The sequence below is a fragment of the Nelusetta ayraudi genome, unplaced genomic scaffold (genome assembly GCF_046127955.1).
Source record: "Nelusetta ayraudi isolate G7.1 ecotype Tasmania unplaced genomic scaffold, CSIRO-AGI_Nayr_v1 ptg000135l, whole genome shotgun sequence".
Taxonomy (NCBI): domain Eukaryota; kingdom Metazoa; phylum Chordata; class Actinopteri; order Tetraodontiformes; family Monacanthidae; genus Nelusetta; species Nelusetta ayraudi.
This window is the reverse complement of record NW_027466185.1, coordinates 3570001-3585000: the sequence shown is the minus strand read 5'-3', so window position 1 is coordinate 3585000 and position 15000 is coordinate 3570001. Positions and strand designations below refer to the sequence as shown.

At 45.6% G+C, this 15000-nt stretch overlaps 21 non-coding genes and 1 pseudogene across 21 annotated transcripts; all 22 read right to left on the bottom strand.

The window, feature by feature from the left end:
• Window positions 1-204: 204 nt before the first annotated feature.
• On the bottom strand, window positions 205-322 carry LOC142878598 (5S ribosomal RNA). The gene has a single exon (XR_012924859.1). It is a non-coding gene; the product is annotated as a 5S ribosomal RNA (ribosomal RNA).
• Window positions 323-556: 234 nt separating this feature from the next.
• Window positions 557-675, bottom strand: LOC142878220 (5S ribosomal RNA). Its single transcript, XR_012924498.1, has one exon. It is a non-coding gene; the product is annotated as a 5S ribosomal RNA (ribosomal RNA).
• A 229-nt stretch (window positions 676-904) lies between these two features.
• LOC142878209 (5S ribosomal RNA) lies at window positions 905-1023 on the bottom strand. The gene has a single exon (XR_012924487.1). It is a non-coding gene; the product is annotated as a 5S ribosomal RNA (ribosomal RNA).
• A 234-nt stretch (window positions 1024-1257) lies between these two features.
• LOC142878157 (5S ribosomal RNA) lies at window positions 1258-1376 on the bottom strand. The gene has a single exon (XR_012924436.1). It is a non-coding gene; the product is annotated as a 5S ribosomal RNA (ribosomal RNA).
• Window positions 1377-1606: 230 nt separating this feature from the next.
• Window positions 1607-1715, bottom strand: LOC142878601 (5S ribosomal RNA; annotated as a pseudogene).
• Window positions 1716-1944: 229 nt separating this feature from the next.
• Window positions 1945-2063, bottom strand: LOC142878212 (5S ribosomal RNA). The gene has a single exon (XR_012924490.1). It is a non-coding gene; the product is annotated as a 5S ribosomal RNA (ribosomal RNA).
• Window positions 2064-2284: 221 nt separating this feature from the next.
• LOC142878516 (5S ribosomal RNA) lies at window positions 2285-2403 on the bottom strand. The gene has a single exon (XR_012924780.1). It is a non-coding gene; the product is annotated as a 5S ribosomal RNA (ribosomal RNA).
• A 230-nt stretch (window positions 2404-2633) lies between these two features.
• LOC142878197 (5S ribosomal RNA) lies at window positions 2634-2752 on the bottom strand. The gene has a single exon (XR_012924475.1). It is a non-coding gene; the product is annotated as a 5S ribosomal RNA (ribosomal RNA).
• A 222-nt stretch (window positions 2753-2974) lies between these two features.
• Window positions 2975-3092, bottom strand: LOC142878596 (5S ribosomal RNA). The gene has a single exon (XR_012924858.1). It is a non-coding gene; the product is annotated as a 5S ribosomal RNA (ribosomal RNA).
• Window positions 3093-3326: 234 nt separating this feature from the next.
• On the bottom strand, window positions 3327-3445 carry LOC142878185 (5S ribosomal RNA). The gene has a single exon (XR_012924464.1). It is a non-coding gene; the product is annotated as a 5S ribosomal RNA (ribosomal RNA).
• Window positions 3446-3674: 229 nt separating this feature from the next.
• On the bottom strand, window positions 3675-3793 carry LOC142878173 (5S ribosomal RNA). The gene has a single exon (XR_012924453.1). It is a non-coding gene; the product is annotated as a 5S ribosomal RNA (ribosomal RNA).
• A 226-nt stretch (window positions 3794-4019) lies between these two features.
• Window positions 4020-4138, bottom strand: LOC142878162 (5S ribosomal RNA). Its single transcript, XR_012924441.1, has one exon. It is a non-coding gene; the product is annotated as a 5S ribosomal RNA (ribosomal RNA).
• Window positions 4139-4372: 234 nt separating this feature from the next.
• On the bottom strand, window positions 4373-4491 carry LOC142878156 (5S ribosomal RNA). The gene has a single exon (XR_012924435.1). It is a non-coding gene; the product is annotated as a 5S ribosomal RNA (ribosomal RNA).
• A 234-nt stretch (window positions 4492-4725) lies between these two features.
• Window positions 4726-4844, bottom strand: LOC142878155 (5S ribosomal RNA). The gene has a single exon (XR_012924434.1). It is a non-coding gene; the product is annotated as a 5S ribosomal RNA (ribosomal RNA).
• A 229-nt stretch (window positions 4845-5073) lies between these two features.
• LOC142878576 (5S ribosomal RNA) lies at window positions 5074-5192 on the bottom strand. The gene has a single exon (XR_012924839.1). It is a non-coding gene; the product is annotated as a 5S ribosomal RNA (ribosomal RNA).
• A 229-nt stretch (window positions 5193-5421) lies between these two features.
• Window positions 5422-5540, bottom strand: LOC142878208 (5S ribosomal RNA). The gene has a single exon (XR_012924486.1). It is a non-coding gene; the product is annotated as a 5S ribosomal RNA (ribosomal RNA).
• Window positions 5541-5775: 235 nt separating this feature from the next.
• On the bottom strand, window positions 5776-5894 carry LOC142878150 (5S ribosomal RNA). Its single transcript, XR_012924430.1, has one exon. It is a non-coding gene; the product is annotated as a 5S ribosomal RNA (ribosomal RNA).
• Window positions 5895-6124: 230 nt separating this feature from the next.
• On the bottom strand, window positions 6125-6243 carry LOC142878139 (5S ribosomal RNA). Its single transcript, XR_012924419.1, has one exon. It is a non-coding gene; the product is annotated as a 5S ribosomal RNA (ribosomal RNA).
• Window positions 6244-6477: 234 nt separating this feature from the next.
• LOC142878127 (5S ribosomal RNA) lies at window positions 6478-6596 on the bottom strand. The gene has a single exon (XR_012924408.1). It is a non-coding gene; the product is annotated as a 5S ribosomal RNA (ribosomal RNA).
• A 229-nt stretch (window positions 6597-6825) lies between these two features.
• On the bottom strand, window positions 6826-6944 carry LOC142878116 (5S ribosomal RNA). Its single transcript, XR_012924397.1, has one exon. It is a non-coding gene; the product is annotated as a 5S ribosomal RNA (ribosomal RNA).
• Window positions 6945-14472: 7528 nt separating this feature from the next.
• On the bottom strand, window positions 14473-14591 carry LOC142878105 (5S ribosomal RNA). Its single transcript, XR_012924386.1, has one exon. It is a non-coding gene; the product is annotated as a 5S ribosomal RNA (ribosomal RNA).
• Window positions 14592-14820: 229 nt separating this feature from the next.
• On the bottom strand, window positions 14821-14939 carry LOC142878214 (5S ribosomal RNA). Its single transcript, XR_012924492.1, has one exon. It is a non-coding gene; the product is annotated as a 5S ribosomal RNA (ribosomal RNA).
• Between the last annotated feature and the right edge of the window lie 61 nt (window positions 14940-15000).

The following is a 15000-nucleotide window of genomic DNA, read 5'->3' as shown; positions in this document are numbered from 1 at the left end:
CAGGCCTTATAAACCTGCAGCATGGAGGAAGTGCACCTTGCCTATGAAGCCGTGCATGTTGTGTTCATTTATTCATTCATTCATTTAGTTAGTTAGTTAGTTAGTTTGTGAGTTTGTTTAAATGAACCGCCAGCAAAAAACAGTTTGTCTTGTGATTTCCTCATAAAGTTGCACGTGGAAACAGCACCCCCTGCCGGGACAAAAAGCTTACAGCACCTAGTATTCCCAGGCGGTCTCCCATCCAAGTACTAACCAGGCCCGACCCTGCTTAGCTTCCAAGATCAGACGAGATCGGGCGTTCTCAGGGTGGTATGGCCAAAGCGAGAGACGCTGTTGCAAACAGGCCTTATAAACCTGCAGCATGGAGGAAATGCACCTTGCCTATGAAGCCGTGCATGTGGTGTTCATTTATTCATTCATTCATTCATTCATTTAGTTAGTTAGTTAGTTAGTTAGTTTGTGAGTTTGTTTAAATGAACCAGCAGCAAAAAACAGTTTGTCTTGTGATTTCCTCATAAAGTTGCACGTGGAAACTGCACCCCCTGCCGGGACAAAAAGCTTACGGCACCTGGTATTCCCAGGCGGTCTCCCATCCAAGTACTAACCAGGCCCGACCCTGCTTAGCTTCCGAGATCAGACGAGATCGGGCGTTCTCAGGGTGGTATGGCCGTAAGCGAGAGACGCTGTTGCAAACAGGCCTTATAAACCTGCAGCATGGAGGAAGTGCACCTTGCCTATGAAGCCGTGCATGTGGTGTTCATTTATTCATTCATCCATTCATTCATTTAGTTAGTTAGTTAGTTAGTTTGTGAGTTTGTTTAAATGAACCGGCAGCAAAAAACAGTTTGTCTTGTGATTTCCTCACAAAGTTGCACGTGGAAACAGCACCCCTGCCGGGACAAAAAGCTTACGGCACCTGGTATTCCCAGGCGGTCTCCCATCCAAGTACTAACCAGGCCCGACCCTGCTTAGCTTCCGAGATCAGACGAGATCGGGCGTTCTCAGGGTGGTATGGCCGTAAGCGAGAGACGCTGTTGCAAACAGGCCTTATAAACCTGCAGCATGGAAGAAGTGCACCTTGCCTATGAAGCCGTGCATGTGGTGTTCATTCATTCATTCATTCATTCATTCATTTAGTTAGTTAGTTAGTTAGTTAGTTTGTGAGTTTGTTTAAATGAACCGCCAGCAAAAAACAGTTTGTCTTGTGATTTCCTCATAAAGTTGCACGTGGAAACAGCACCCCCTACCTGGACAAAAAGCTTACGGCACCAGGTATTCCCAGGCGGTCTCCCATCCAAGTACTAACCAGGCCCGACCCTGCTTAGCTTCCGAGATCAGACGAGATCGGGCGTTCTCAGGGTGGTATGGCCGTAAGCGAGAGACGCTGTTGCAAACAGGCCTTATAAACCTGCAGCATGGAAGAAGTGCACCTTGCCTATGAAGCCGTGCATGTGGTGTTCATTTATTCATTCATTCATTCATTCATTTAGTTAGTTAGTTAGTTAGTTTGTGAGTTTGTTTAAATGAACCGCCAGCAAAAAACAGTTTGTCTTGTGATTTCCTCACAAAGTTGCACGTGGAAACAGCACCCCCTGCCGGGACAAAAAGCTTACGGCACCTGGTATTCCCAGGCGGTCTCCCATCCAAGTACTAACCAGGCCCGACCCTGCTTAGCTTCCGAGATCAGACGTTCTCAGGGTGGTATGGCCGTAAGCGAGAGACGCTGTTGCAAACAGGCCTTATAAACCTGCAGCATGGAGGAAGTGCACCTTGCCTATGAAGCCGTGCATGTGGTGTTCATTTATTCATTCATTCATTCATTCATTTAGTTAGTTAGTTAGTTAGTTTGTGAGTTTGTTTAAATGAACCGCCAGCAAAAAACAGTTTGTCTTGTGATTTCCACATAAAGTTGCACGTGGAAACAGCACCCCTGCCGGGACAAAAAGCTTACGGCACCTGGTATTCCCAGGCGGTCTCCCATCCAAGTACTAACCAGGCCCGACCCTGCTTAGCTTCCGAGATCAGACGAGATCGGGCGTTCTAAGGGTGGTATGGCCGTAAGCGAGAGACGCTGTTGCAAACAGGCCTTATAAACCTGCAGCATGGAGGAAGTGCACCTTGCCTATGAAGCCGTGCATGTGGTGTTCATTTATTCATTCATTCATTTAGTTAGTTAGTTAGTTAGTTTGTGAGTTTGTTAAAATGAACCGCCAGCAAAAAACAGTTTGTCTTGTGATTTCCTCACAAAGTTGCACGTGGAAACAGCACCCCTGCCGGGACAAAAAGCTTACGGCACCTGGTATCCCCAGGCGGTCTCCCATCCAAGTACTAACCAGGCCCGACCCTGCTTAGCTTCCGAGATCAGACGAGATCGGGCATTCTCAGGGTGGTATGGCCGTAAGCGAGAGACGCTGTTGCAAACAGGCCTTATAAACCTGCAGCATGGAGGAAGTGCACCTTGCCTATGAAGCCGTGCATGTGGTGTTAATTTATTCATTCATTCATTCATTCATTTAGTTAGTTAGTTAGTTAGTTTGTGAGTTTGTTTAAATGAACCGCCAGCAAAAAACAGTTTGTCTTGTGATTTCCTCACAAAGTTGCACGTGGAAACAGCTCCCCCTGCTGGGACAAAAAGCTTACGGCACCTGGTATTCCCAGGCGGTCTCCCATCCAAGTACTAACCAGGCCCGACCCTGCTTAGCTTCCGAGATCAGACGAGATCGGGCGTTCTCAGGGTGGTATGGCCGTAAGCCAGAGACGCTGTTGCAAACAGGCCTTATAAACCTGCAGCATGGAGGAAGTGCACCTTGCCTATGAAGCCGTGCATGTTGTGTTCATTTATTCATTCATTCATTTAGTTAGTTAGTTAGTTAGTTTGTGAGTTTGTTTAAATGAACCGCCAGCAAAAAACAGTTTGTCTTGTGATTTCCTCATAAAGTTGCACGTGGAAACAGCACCCCCTGCCGGGACAAAAAGCTTACAGCACCTAGTATTCCCAGGCGGTCTCCCATCCAAGTACTAACCAGGCCCGACCCTGCTTAGCTTCCAAGATCAGACGAGATCGGGCGTTCTCAGGGTGGTATGGCCAAAGCGAGAGACGCTGTTGCAAACAGGCCTTATAAACCTGCAGCATGGAGGAAATGCACCTTGCCTATGAAGCCGTGCATGTGGTGTTCATTTATTCATTCATTCATTCATTCATTTAGTTAGTTAGTTAGTTAGTTAGTTTGTGAGTTTGTTTAAATGAACCAGCAGCAAAAAACAGTTTGTCTTGTGATTTCCTCATAAAGTTGCACGTGGAAACTGCACCCCCTGCCGGGACAAAAAGCTTACGGCACCTGGTATTCCCAGGCGGTCTCCCATCCAAGTACTAACCAGGCCCGACCCTGCTTAGCTTCCGAGATCAGACGAGATCGGGCGTTCTCAGGGTGGTATGGCCGTAAGCGAGAGACGCTGTTGCAAACAGGCCTTATAAACCTGCAGCATGGAGGAAGTGCACCTTGCCTATGAAGCCGTGCATGTGGTGTTCATTTATTCATTCATCCATTCATTCATTTAGTTAGTTAGTTAGTTAGTTTGTGAGTTTGTTTAAATGAACCGGCAGCAAAAAACAGTTTGTCTTGTGATTTCCTCACAAAGTTGCACGTGGAAACAGCACCCCTGCCGGGACAAAAAGCTTACGGCACCTGGTATTCCCAGGCGGTCTCCCATCCAAGTACTAACCAGGCCCGACCCTGCTTAGCTTCCGAGATCAGACGAGATCGGGCGTTCTCAGGGTGGTATGGCCGTAAGCGAGAGACGCTGTTGCAAACAGGCCTTATAAACCTGCAGCATGGAGGAAGTGCACCTTGCCTATGAAGCCGTGCATGTGGTGTTCATTTATTCATTCATTCATTTAGTTAGTTAGTTAGTTAGTTAGTTTGTGAGTTTGTTTAAATGAACCGGCAGCAAAAAACAGTTTGTCTTGTGATTTCCTCATAAAGTTGCACGTGGAAACAGCACCCCCTGCTGGGACAAAAAGCTTACGGCACCTGGTATTCCCAGGCGGTCTCCCATCCAAGTACTAACCAGGCCCGACCCTGCTTAGCTTCCGAGATCAGACGAGATCGGGCGTTCTCAGGGTGGTATGGCCGTAAGCGAGAGACGCTGTTGCAAACAGGCCTTATAAACCTGCAGCATGGAAGAAGTGCACCTTGCCTATGAAGCCGTGCATGTGGTGTTCATTCATTCATTCATTCATTCATTCATTTAGTTAGTTAGTTAGTTAGTTAGTTTGTGAGTTTGTTTAAATGAACCGCCAGCAAAAAACAGTTTGTCTTGTGATTTCCTCATAAAGTTGCACGTGGAAACAGCACCCCCTACCTGGACAAAAAGCTTACGGCACCAGGTATTCCCAGGCGGTCTCCCATCCAAGTACTAACCAGGCCCGACCCTGCTTAGCTTCCGAGATCAGACGAGATCGGGCGTTCTCAGGGTGGTATGGCCGTAAGCGAGAGACGCTGTTGCAAACAGGCCTTATAAACCTGCAGCATGGAAGAAGTGCACCTTGCCTATGAAGCCGTGCATGTGGTGTTCATTCATTCATTCATTCATTCATTCATTTAGTTAGTTAGTTAGTTAGTTAGTTTGTGAGTTTGTTTAAATGAACCGCCAGCAAAAAACAGTTTGTCTTGTGATTTCCTCATAAAGTTGCACGTGGAAACAGCACCCCCTACCTGGACAAAAAGCTTACGGCACCAGGTATTCCCAGGCGGTCTCCCATCCAAGTACTAACCAGGCCCGACCCTGCTTAGCTTCCGAGATCAGACGAGATCGGGCGTTCTCAGGGTGGTATGGCCGTAAGCGAGAGACGCTGTTGCAAACAGGCCTTATAAACCCGCAGCATGGAGGAAGTGCACCTTGCCTATGAAGCCGTGCATGTGGTGTTCATTTATTCATTCATTCATTCATTCATTTAGTTAGTTAGTTAGTTAGTTTGTGAGTTTGTTTAAATGAACCGCCAGCAAAAAACAGTTTGTCTTGTGATTTCCTCACAAAGTTGCACGTGGAAACAGCACCCCTGCCGGGACAAAAAACTTACGGCACCTGGTATTCCCAGGCGGTCTCCCATCCAAGTACTAAGCAGGCCAGACCCTGCTTAGCTTCCGAGATCAGACGAGATCGGGCGTTCTCAGGGTGGTATGGCCGTAAGCGAGAGACGCTGTTGCAAACAGGCCTTATAAACCCGCAGCATGGAGGAAGTGCACCTTGCCTATGAAGCCGTGCATGTGGTGTTCATTTATTCATTCATTCATTCATTCATTTAGTTAGTTAGTTAGTTAGTTTGTGAGTTTGTTTAAATGAACCGCCAGCAAAAAACAGTTTGTCTTGTGATTTCTTCACAAAGTTGCACGTGGAAACAGCACCCCTGCCGGGACAAAAAACTTACGGCACCTGGTATTCCCAGGCGGTCTCCCATCCAAGTACTAACCAGGCCCGACCCTGCTTAGCTTCCGAGATCAGACGAGATCGGGCGTTCTCAGGGTGGTATGGCCGTAAGCGAGAGACGCTGTTGCAAACAGGCCTTATAAACCTGCAGCATGGAGGAAGTGCACCTTGCCTATTGAAGCCGTGCATGTGGTGTTCATTTATTCATTCATTCATTCATTCATTTAGTTAGTTAGTTAGTTAGTTAGTTTGTGAGTTTGTTTAAATGAACCGGCAGCAAAAAACAGTTTGTCTTGTGATTTCCTCATAAAGTTGCACGTGGAAACAGCACCCCCTGCCGGGACAAAAAGCTTACGGCACCTGGTATTCCCAGGCGGTCTCCCATCCAAGTACTAACCAGGCCCGACCCTGCTTAGCTTCCGAGATCAGACGAGATCGGGCGTTCTCAGGGTGGTATGGCCGTAAGCGAGAGACGCTGTTGCAAACAGGCCTTATAAACCTGCAGCATGGAGGAAGTGCACCTTGCCTATGAAGCCGTGCATGTGGTGTTCATTTATTCATTCATCCATTCATTCATTTAGTTAGTTAGTTAGTTAGTTTGTGAGTTTATTTAAATGAACCGGCAGCAAAAAACAGTTTGTCTTGTGATTTCCTCACAAAGTTGCACGTGGAAACAGCACCCCCTGCCGGGACAAAAAGCTTACGGCACCTGGTATTCCCAGGCGGTCTCCCATCCAAGTACTAACCAGGCCCGACCCTGCTTAGCTTCCGAGATCAGACGAGATCGGGCGTTCTCAGGGTGGTATGGCCGTAAGCGAGAGACGCTGTTGCAAACAGGCCTTATAAACCTGCAGCATGGAGGAAGTGCACCTTGCCTATGAAGCCGTGCATGTGGTGTTCATTTATTCATTCATTCATTCATTCATTCATTTAGTTAGTTAGTTAGTTAGTTTGTGAGTTTGTTTAAATGAACCGCCAGCAAAAAACAGTTTGTCTTGTGATTTCCTCATAAAGTTGCACGTGGAAACAGCACCCCCTGCCGGGACAAAAAGCTTACGGCACCTGGTATTCCCAGGCGGTCTCCCATCCAAGTACTAACCAGGCCCGACCCTGCTTAGCTTCCGAGATCAGACGAGATCGGGCGTTCTCAGGGTGGTATGGCCGTAAGCGAGAGACGCTGTTCTAAACAGGCCTTATAAATCTGCAGCATGGAGGAAGTGCACCTTGCCTATGAAGCCGTGCATGTGGTGTTCATTTATTCATTCATTCATTCATTCATTTAGTTAGTTAGTTAGTTAGTTTGTGAGTTTGTTTAAATGAACCGCCAGCAAAAAACAGTTTGTCTTGTGATTTCCTCACAAAGTTGCACGTGGAAACAGCACCCCTGCCGGGACAAAAAGCTTACGGCACCTGGTATTCCCAGGCGGTCTCCCATCCAAGTACTAACCAGGCCCGACCCTGCTTAGCTTCCGAGATCAGACGAGATCGGGCGTTCTCAGGGTGGTATGGCCGTAAGCGAGAGACGCTGTTGCAAACAGGCCTTATAAACCTGCAGCATGGAGGAAGTGCACCTTGCCTATGAAGGCGTGCATGTGGTGTTCATTTATTCATTCATTCATTCATTCATTTAGTTAGTTAGTTAGTTAGTTTGTGAGTTTGTTTAAATGAACCGCCAGCAAAAAACATTCATTCATTCATTCATTCATTTAGTTAGTGTTGTGATTCTATATTTAGTTTAATGCATTATAGCAGTGAGAGTTAGTATATTAGCAAATATTGTATCTATGTGTTAGAAGTATTATAGTTAGTTAAATGTTTAAATGTAATGAATGTCAATACATGTAGTCCTCTTATAATCATTTGCCCATTCTTATCAGTACCATTCAGAACCTCGGAGTAAAGACAGATACTGTTTGACTGATTAAGCCTCAGGAACAGTGACTTGGGGTGATCAAAGTTGGGGTGAACACAGAAACTGCATTTGTTACCCCCCATAAAGTTTGTGACCCTTTCAGGCACGGGAACACGAACTTTTCACCTCAGGGTTTTATGGCAGGAAAGTTTCCAGCAGACCAGATCAAGAGGAGGATGGACTATTTGGCTCCCGGCCAAATAAGGACTTGTTTCCTGCCACAGATTAGCCTAAAACGGGGAAGGCTATACCATCGGACAGCCAATAGGAGGACGACATGGAAGAAGACATCTACATATTTTATTACTGTTTGTTTCTGTATTTAAGATGGCGTAAGGGACAGATAGATCAGACTTGGCATCTGATAACACATTGTTGTTGTTAGGGTTAAGCCTCCGGAGCTCTGTACCAAGTATCTTGTTTTTTCTTTTACTAAAACTTCTTAAGATTTCATTTGTCTACTATTCTCTTCATTCAACGAACACGCGGTTTGGTAGCATGAGATTGGATAAAAGAACCAAACCAACAATTTGGTGACCCCGACGTGATGAGGAAGGACAAGGGAATCTGAGATTGAACACCACAACGGTCACTTCTGGGGACATCTGATGATGACAGGCCGGCCACAAAAAAAAGGTAAGCAGACACCTGTTTAAAACAAAGTGCTGCATATTGGACATTCTAAAGTGTGGTCGTCAGTGTTCTGTGAAGTGTCCTAGATAGAGGAGCAAGATACTTGGAATCATTTTGTAGGAATTTTTGTTTTGTTTTAATTGCGACGAGGTAATGCTCGGAAAGTAGGACTTACGGTCTGAATTTTGTTTTGTTTTAATTGCGACGAGGTAATGCTCGGAAAGTAGGACTTACGGTCTGAATTTTTGTTTTGTTTTAATTGCGACGAGGTAATGCTCGGAAAGTAGGACTTACGGTCTGAATTTTTGTTTTGTTTTAATTGCGACGAGGTAATGCTCGGAAAGTAGGACTACGGTCTGAATTTTGTTTTGTTTTAATTGCGACGAGGTAATGCTCGGAAAGTAGGACTTACGGTCTGAATTTTTGTTTTGTTTTAATTGCGACGAGGTAATGCTCGGAAAGTAGGACTCCGGTCTGAATTTTTGTTTTGTTTTAATTGCGACGAGGTAATGCTCGGAAAGTAGGACTCCGGTCTGAATTTTTGTTTTGTTTTAATTGTGACGAGGTAAGGCTAGGAGGAATAAATTTAGTGGTTTAATTTCATTTTGTTATTTCTATAACGTTAAATGTTGGAAGTGTTTGGGGAATAAGCTGAGTAAAAGGGTGGTACTTGGAATGCAATTTACGGGAATGGACACGCCCGGCATCCAAGGAATATTATTGTGTGGGTGGTATATGAGTGAGAAATTGAACGTGAATTAAAAGATTCGTTGACCTTGGGAATTAACCCCAGAGTGAAACCGGGCCAACTAAAGTCAGCCTAAAAGCTTGTTTCACTGAGGCACTGAATTGGCCGACGGAGCCATTCACATTCAAGCTCGCTCGGGAACATAATAAATAAATAATTTCATAATAAATACATAAATAATTAGAATGGAAGGTAATAAAGGTTGTTGGGATCAGGGAGATTTTTCTCCCTATCCCTGGTCTGTTGAAGAGCAGTGTCAATGGATGCTGAACCAACTGATTAGTGACAGTGATAAGGAGGTGCCTGCAGGGAGGCAGAGAAGAGTCCAGATAACATTCCAGGGCCCTCTGCTTCAGAAAAGAGGTGAGCAAAACAACAGCGTTATGTCAGCTCAGGAGCAGTTGTTGAAACTCAAGTTGGATGGGGCCAGGCGTGGAGTCAATGATTAAAGGAAGGAGGAAAAATGAAGGACCTTCAAATGGTCCAACAGCTGCCTCAGCAGGCTCTCCCTCAGGGACAAACACAGACAATTTGATTTCCTGACACCTATTGGGGCAGTCCTAGAGGGGGCAGAGTTGGGTGATGCAGAAGGGGGTAAGGAGCGGGGCAGCGGCATCAGGTTACGGCTGAGATCAGTGTCACTGCTGGGGACAAAAGATGACAGTGGTGAAACAGCTGTGCATGAGCACAACAGCAGAGAGCACAGAGAGACTTGGACCCGCCTACCTGGCCCACAGCAGGGCAAGGCAACACCCTCCAGGCTGGGGGTCCTCCACAACAACAAGCTCCCAGTACAGGAGCTGCTCCACAAGGCCAGTGCACGCAGGGGGATTGTCACTGTGATGACTTTCAGTGATGGTGACCAGAAGTTCATATGGATGAGGCGCTGGCAGATCACAGAAGCGAGATGTCCTGATGAACTGAACTGAATTCCACATGTCGCATGTGAATGGATGCTAATTCAGCAACAGTCAAAGAAAGAACTGGAACTTGGAACATCCCCTGGAACTGGCAGACTGTTGCTGTTCAAAGCTGAAAGTCCTGGTTGTCTATGCTCCGACCTTTAACTCTGCCTGCTGACCCCTATCATGCCTCCTAAATCTACGATTGTGATAAAAATGAAGTGTTACGGGATGCATTTGAAAGCAAACTGGAAGGGACCTTTGGGTCCATGCGTCCCTTGTCTGTTGATGAATCCCGGGTGTGTGGCTGCTCAGGTAGGCTGCATAGATGAAGTGGTATGGGATGGCTGAAGAGGCCTATCCTCATACCTACTGGCAATTCATGCTGAGCATCAGGCCAGAGATTTAGGCCACGTAATGAAACGCCTTGTCTTCGTTCAAGATTGGGTGGACACACAGTTTCCAAAGTTGTCATATTCGCCATCCAAAGATAGGTAGTCCCTGACCATAAAGACCTTTTCTTTTAGATATTTCTGAAGGAGAACACACGGTAAACGGTGTTCTCTTTCAGAATAAAGGGGGAGATAGGAAAGTGTATGTAAGCATAACGTAAGCTTGGGGCATGGCAGCAAAAAACAGCACATGCAGAGATGGGTCACGCCCTGACAGTGCAAACAACACATAGCGTAGTATCACTAGTTAGCTCAGCAGCATTTACTATGACATCACTCAGACAGACTAGGATAGACAAGATTTGAACTGCACCACACATGAAGGGATTAACATGGCAGATAGTACAGGGGAAGGTGAACAACATAGGTGCGAGGAGAAAGGGAAAGAGAGTGACTATACGGATTCAGCATATGAAGTGGGAGCAAGAAAGGTAGATCAGTTTTTCTTATGACATCGGACTCTGCTATAAGACATGAGACAAATTTGACAGCATTCAGTCCGCAATATGAATTGTTGTGTTTAGATTAGGTCAATGCATTTTTCTGTTTGCCTTGAGATTTTGAGCTCCGTGTAATTTTCTTGTTCATCTACAACAGGGAGCCTCCCTACATGAGAAGACAGTTTGGAGGCAAAGGGGGCTGTGAATGTGGAAGGCATTTGGCGGGGCCCAGGTGGCCGACCGGTTCTCCCGCCCGGTCTTATAGGTGCTGTCTTGGAAGAGGCCCACGGCCTAATACACTGTGGGAAACTACAAATGATGAGGCATCTGACACATTCATGGTATCTGTTTAGCAAAGAATTTTTGATATGTACACATTCCAATGTGAGGTTAACAATTTGGCCATATGAGGGAAAGTTTCCACTACACTAATGGCAGGGTGAGAAAAAATTAATAGACCACACAGATTTGATTGATAGGGTAGATGGGTTCTGATACTTCCTGGTGGCAGTGGATGCATACACTTGCTGGCAGGAGGCGGTTCCCACAAAAGTAGAAGAGTAAAAAGCAATAATAAAGTTTCTCATTATTTGATATATCCACACATGGTTTTCCCACAATAATTAGATTAGATTGGCACTCACATTTAAAAGACCTCCAAGAAGAAGAGAAGCGTGAGGCCTCAAACACGCTCTTGTACAGTTTCTCATGACTAATCACAAAGTAATCTGGAAATGAATTGAATGCTGAGTAGCAAATTGGCAAGGTTTATGCTCACAGTGGAATGAGGTGGACACAGGTGCTATCAATAGCCCTGATGTCAGCAAGATCTGTTATCTCCCGGACAGGATTCACCCCCTTTGAGCTCGGGTGGGTGTTCCCTCTCCGGGACCTAGAGCAGATAATTATTATTAAATCCATCACTGTTTTTGACATATAATCCTATTGTGATCAAACTAATAGCATTTCTCTTAAGTTTTCTCTCAACAGGTAAACTTGGGAGCCGCAGGTGAAGGAGAGCAGGGGACTCCAGACACATCGGAGTGGGTTCTCTTGAAAGCCATTAAGAGAAAGTGGACTGAGCCGAGGTGGACAGGACCATTCTAAGTAGTGGAGCGTACGACCCACACTGTTCGTTTGCAGGGCAAAGGTGAAACCTGGTATCACTGGAGCCAGTGCACACCGGCAGCTGCACCTCGGAGATCACTTCGTAACTGTGAAGAACATCAACAGGAAACAATATGAAGTTTTGGGTTTTATTACTGCCTGTGCTATTAGGTTTGTGCAAGGGGCGGATAGGTGAGATTTGTTTAGGTTACACAGGGATGGTGTTAAATTATGTTAGGGGAAGTGACATTACATTTCAATTTGACTTGTGTGATGTAGGAGGAGGCTGTAGAAATCCAGAGGGATGGAGGAGTTATGATGTATATATGTATGTATAGCGTGGTGCATTATACTTGTTTATATGGGGAAGGGGTGGTTCAGGAAATGTGTCCAAATTGGAGTTATGTACATTGGTATACAGGGCGGAACTGGAGTCCCAGTGTCCCAGCATTTTGGACGAAGGATGATAGGGACAAGATAACATTTACTAGGGGACAGTTGAGGGGACAGAAACATAGGGGTTTAAATCCACTGCTACTCTCCATCAGGGATATGCAGTATTCTCCACAAAGGAGGTTGGACGGGACAGGTGACAGATTGTTTTTAGTATTAGGTGTAAATGCAGCAGGTCAGGACTCAAAAGGTATTATAGAAATTAATTGGATTGACCCAGTGGCATTAAGTCCCGCACCAACAGCGATTCCTGTGTTGAGGGGGTTGGCCGAGGTTATCGCCATTGATGTGACAAACCTGACCGCAGGAAATGTGGTCCGGATGGCGACGGGATATGGTGATACCAACATTTGGATTGAATGGATACAAGCCACAGTTAGAGACAGAAACATGACAAATTGTGTGGCTTGTTCCTCAGCTCGTCCCGTTCTGCGTACATTTCCGGCACCCTTATTGATTGACACTGACCCTCAAGGATTTCAATGTATGCTTTCTTTGCATTTGTATGATAATCCTCCTAATTGTACTACTCTATCAGCCCTTTTCCTAGTGATGTCAAACAAAACAGCCCCACCAATGTTTGCGCCGTCTAAAAGCAACTAAACGTGTCTCAGTAGGAATGGAGACGCTCAGATGGTACATCGTGCAGACCCATTTTGGTATCAAGGGGGTTGGAATTGTTTTGCTGTTGTCCCTCCAAATGGTCAGGCACCGGCGCCATTTACGACTTTTGCTATCATTGACCTTTTGGGGTCAAAAGGGGGTGCCTGCTCCACGAGCCAGGGGAGGGAGAGTGACCCTAGCAGCCGATCCCACTTGAGATCGCCCACCTACATCAATGCTATTGGGGTTCCGAGAGGTGTTCCAGATGAGTATAAATTGGTTGACCAGGTGGCATCGGGATTTGAGAATATTCCAATTTTATCTGCGTTGTTCCCTGTCACCCCAAATAAAAACATAGATCGGATTAATTACATACATTATAATGTTCAGAGACTGGCTAACCTCACTCGGGATGCTGTTGCAGGTCTTTCAGAGCAGCTGGCGGCCACCTCGCTGATGGCAGTTCAGAACAGGATGGCACTCGATATGCTCCTGGCTGAAAAAGGTGGTGTCTGCTCTATGTTTGGTGATCAATGTTGCACCTTTATTCCTAATAACACAGCCCCGGATGGTTCAGTAACTCGGGCGCTAGAAGGCCTGAGGACTTTGTCAGAAGAGTTGAAGGAAAATTCGGGCATTGATAATCCTCTGGGAAAATGGTTAGATAGAATGTTTGGAAAATGGAAAGTGATTATTGTATCTGTATTAATCTCATTAATTTCAGCTGTAACTAGTTTAGTTTTGTGTGGTTGTTGTTGTATTCCGTGTATTCGCTCATTATGTAATCGACTTATTGTTACTGCATTAGAAGGTAAACAACCCCCACCCTACCAAATGGCTCAATTTCAGAAGGAGAGAGCGCCATTGATGGAGGATTTGGAAGAGGAGGCAGTTGTTAAGGTGTTCTGAGGTGGTTTATGGTTGGCCTAGTGGAGGCTAGGCCAAAAGGGGGACTGTTGTGATTCTATATTTAGTTTAATGCATTATAGCAGTGAGAGTTAGTATATTAGCAAATATTGTATCTATGTGTTAGAAGTATTATAGTTAGTTAAATGTTTAAATGTAATGAATGTCAATACATGTAGTCCTCTTATAATCATTTGCCCATTCTTATCAGTACCATTCAGAACCTCGGAGTAAAGACAGATACTGTTTGACTGATTAAGCCTCAGGAACAGTGACTTGGGGTGATCAAAGTTGGGGTGAACACAGAAACTGCATTTGTTACCCCCCATAAAGTTTGTGACCCTTTCAGGCACGGGAACACGAACTTTTCACCTAAGGGTTTTATGGCAGGAAAGTTTCCAGCAGACCAGATCAAGAGGAGGATGGACTATTTGGCTCCCGGCCAAATAAGGACTTGTTTCCTGCCACAGATTAGCCTAAAACGGGGAAGGCTATACCATCGGACAGCCAATAGGAGGACGACATGGAAGAAGACATCTACATATTTTATTACTGTTTGTTTCTGTATTTAAGATGGCGTAAGGGACAGATAGATCAGACTTGGCATCTGATAACACATTGTTGTTGTTAGGGTTAAGCCTCCGGAGCTCTGTACCAAGTATCTTGTTTTTTCTGTTACTAAAACTTCTTAAGATTTCATTTGTCTACTATTCTCTTCATTCAACGAACACGCGGTTTGGTAGCATGAGATTGGATAAAAGAACCAAACCAACATTAGTTAGTTAGTTAGTTTGTGAGTTTGTTTAAATGAACCGCCAGCAAAAAACAGTTTGTCTTGTGATTTCCTCACAAAGTTGCACGTGGAAACAGCACCCCTGCCGGGACAAAAAGCTTACGGCACCTGGTATTCCCAGGCGGTCTCCCATCCAAGTACTAACCAGGCCCGACCCTGCTTAGCTTCCGAGATCAGACGAGATCGGGCGTTCTCAGGGTGGTATGGCCGTAAGCGAGAGACGCTGTTGCAAACAGGCCTTATAAACCTGCAGCATGGAGGAAGTGCACCTTGCCTATGAAGCCGTGCATGTGGTGTTAATTTATTCATTCATTCATTCATTCATTTAGTTAGTTAGTTAGTTAGTTTGTGAGTTTGTTTAAATGAACCGCCAGCAAAAAACAGTTTGTCTTGTGATTTCCTCACAAAGTTGCACGTGGAAACAGCACCCCTGCCGGGACAAAAAGCTTACGGCACCTGGTATTCCCAGGCGGTCTCCCATCCAAGTACTAACCAGGCCCGACCCTGCTTAGCTTCCGAGATCAGACGAGATCGGGCATTCTCAGGGTGGTATGGCCGTAAGCGAGAGACGCTGTTGCAAACAGGCCTTATAAACCTGCAGCATGGAGGAAGTGCACCTTGCCT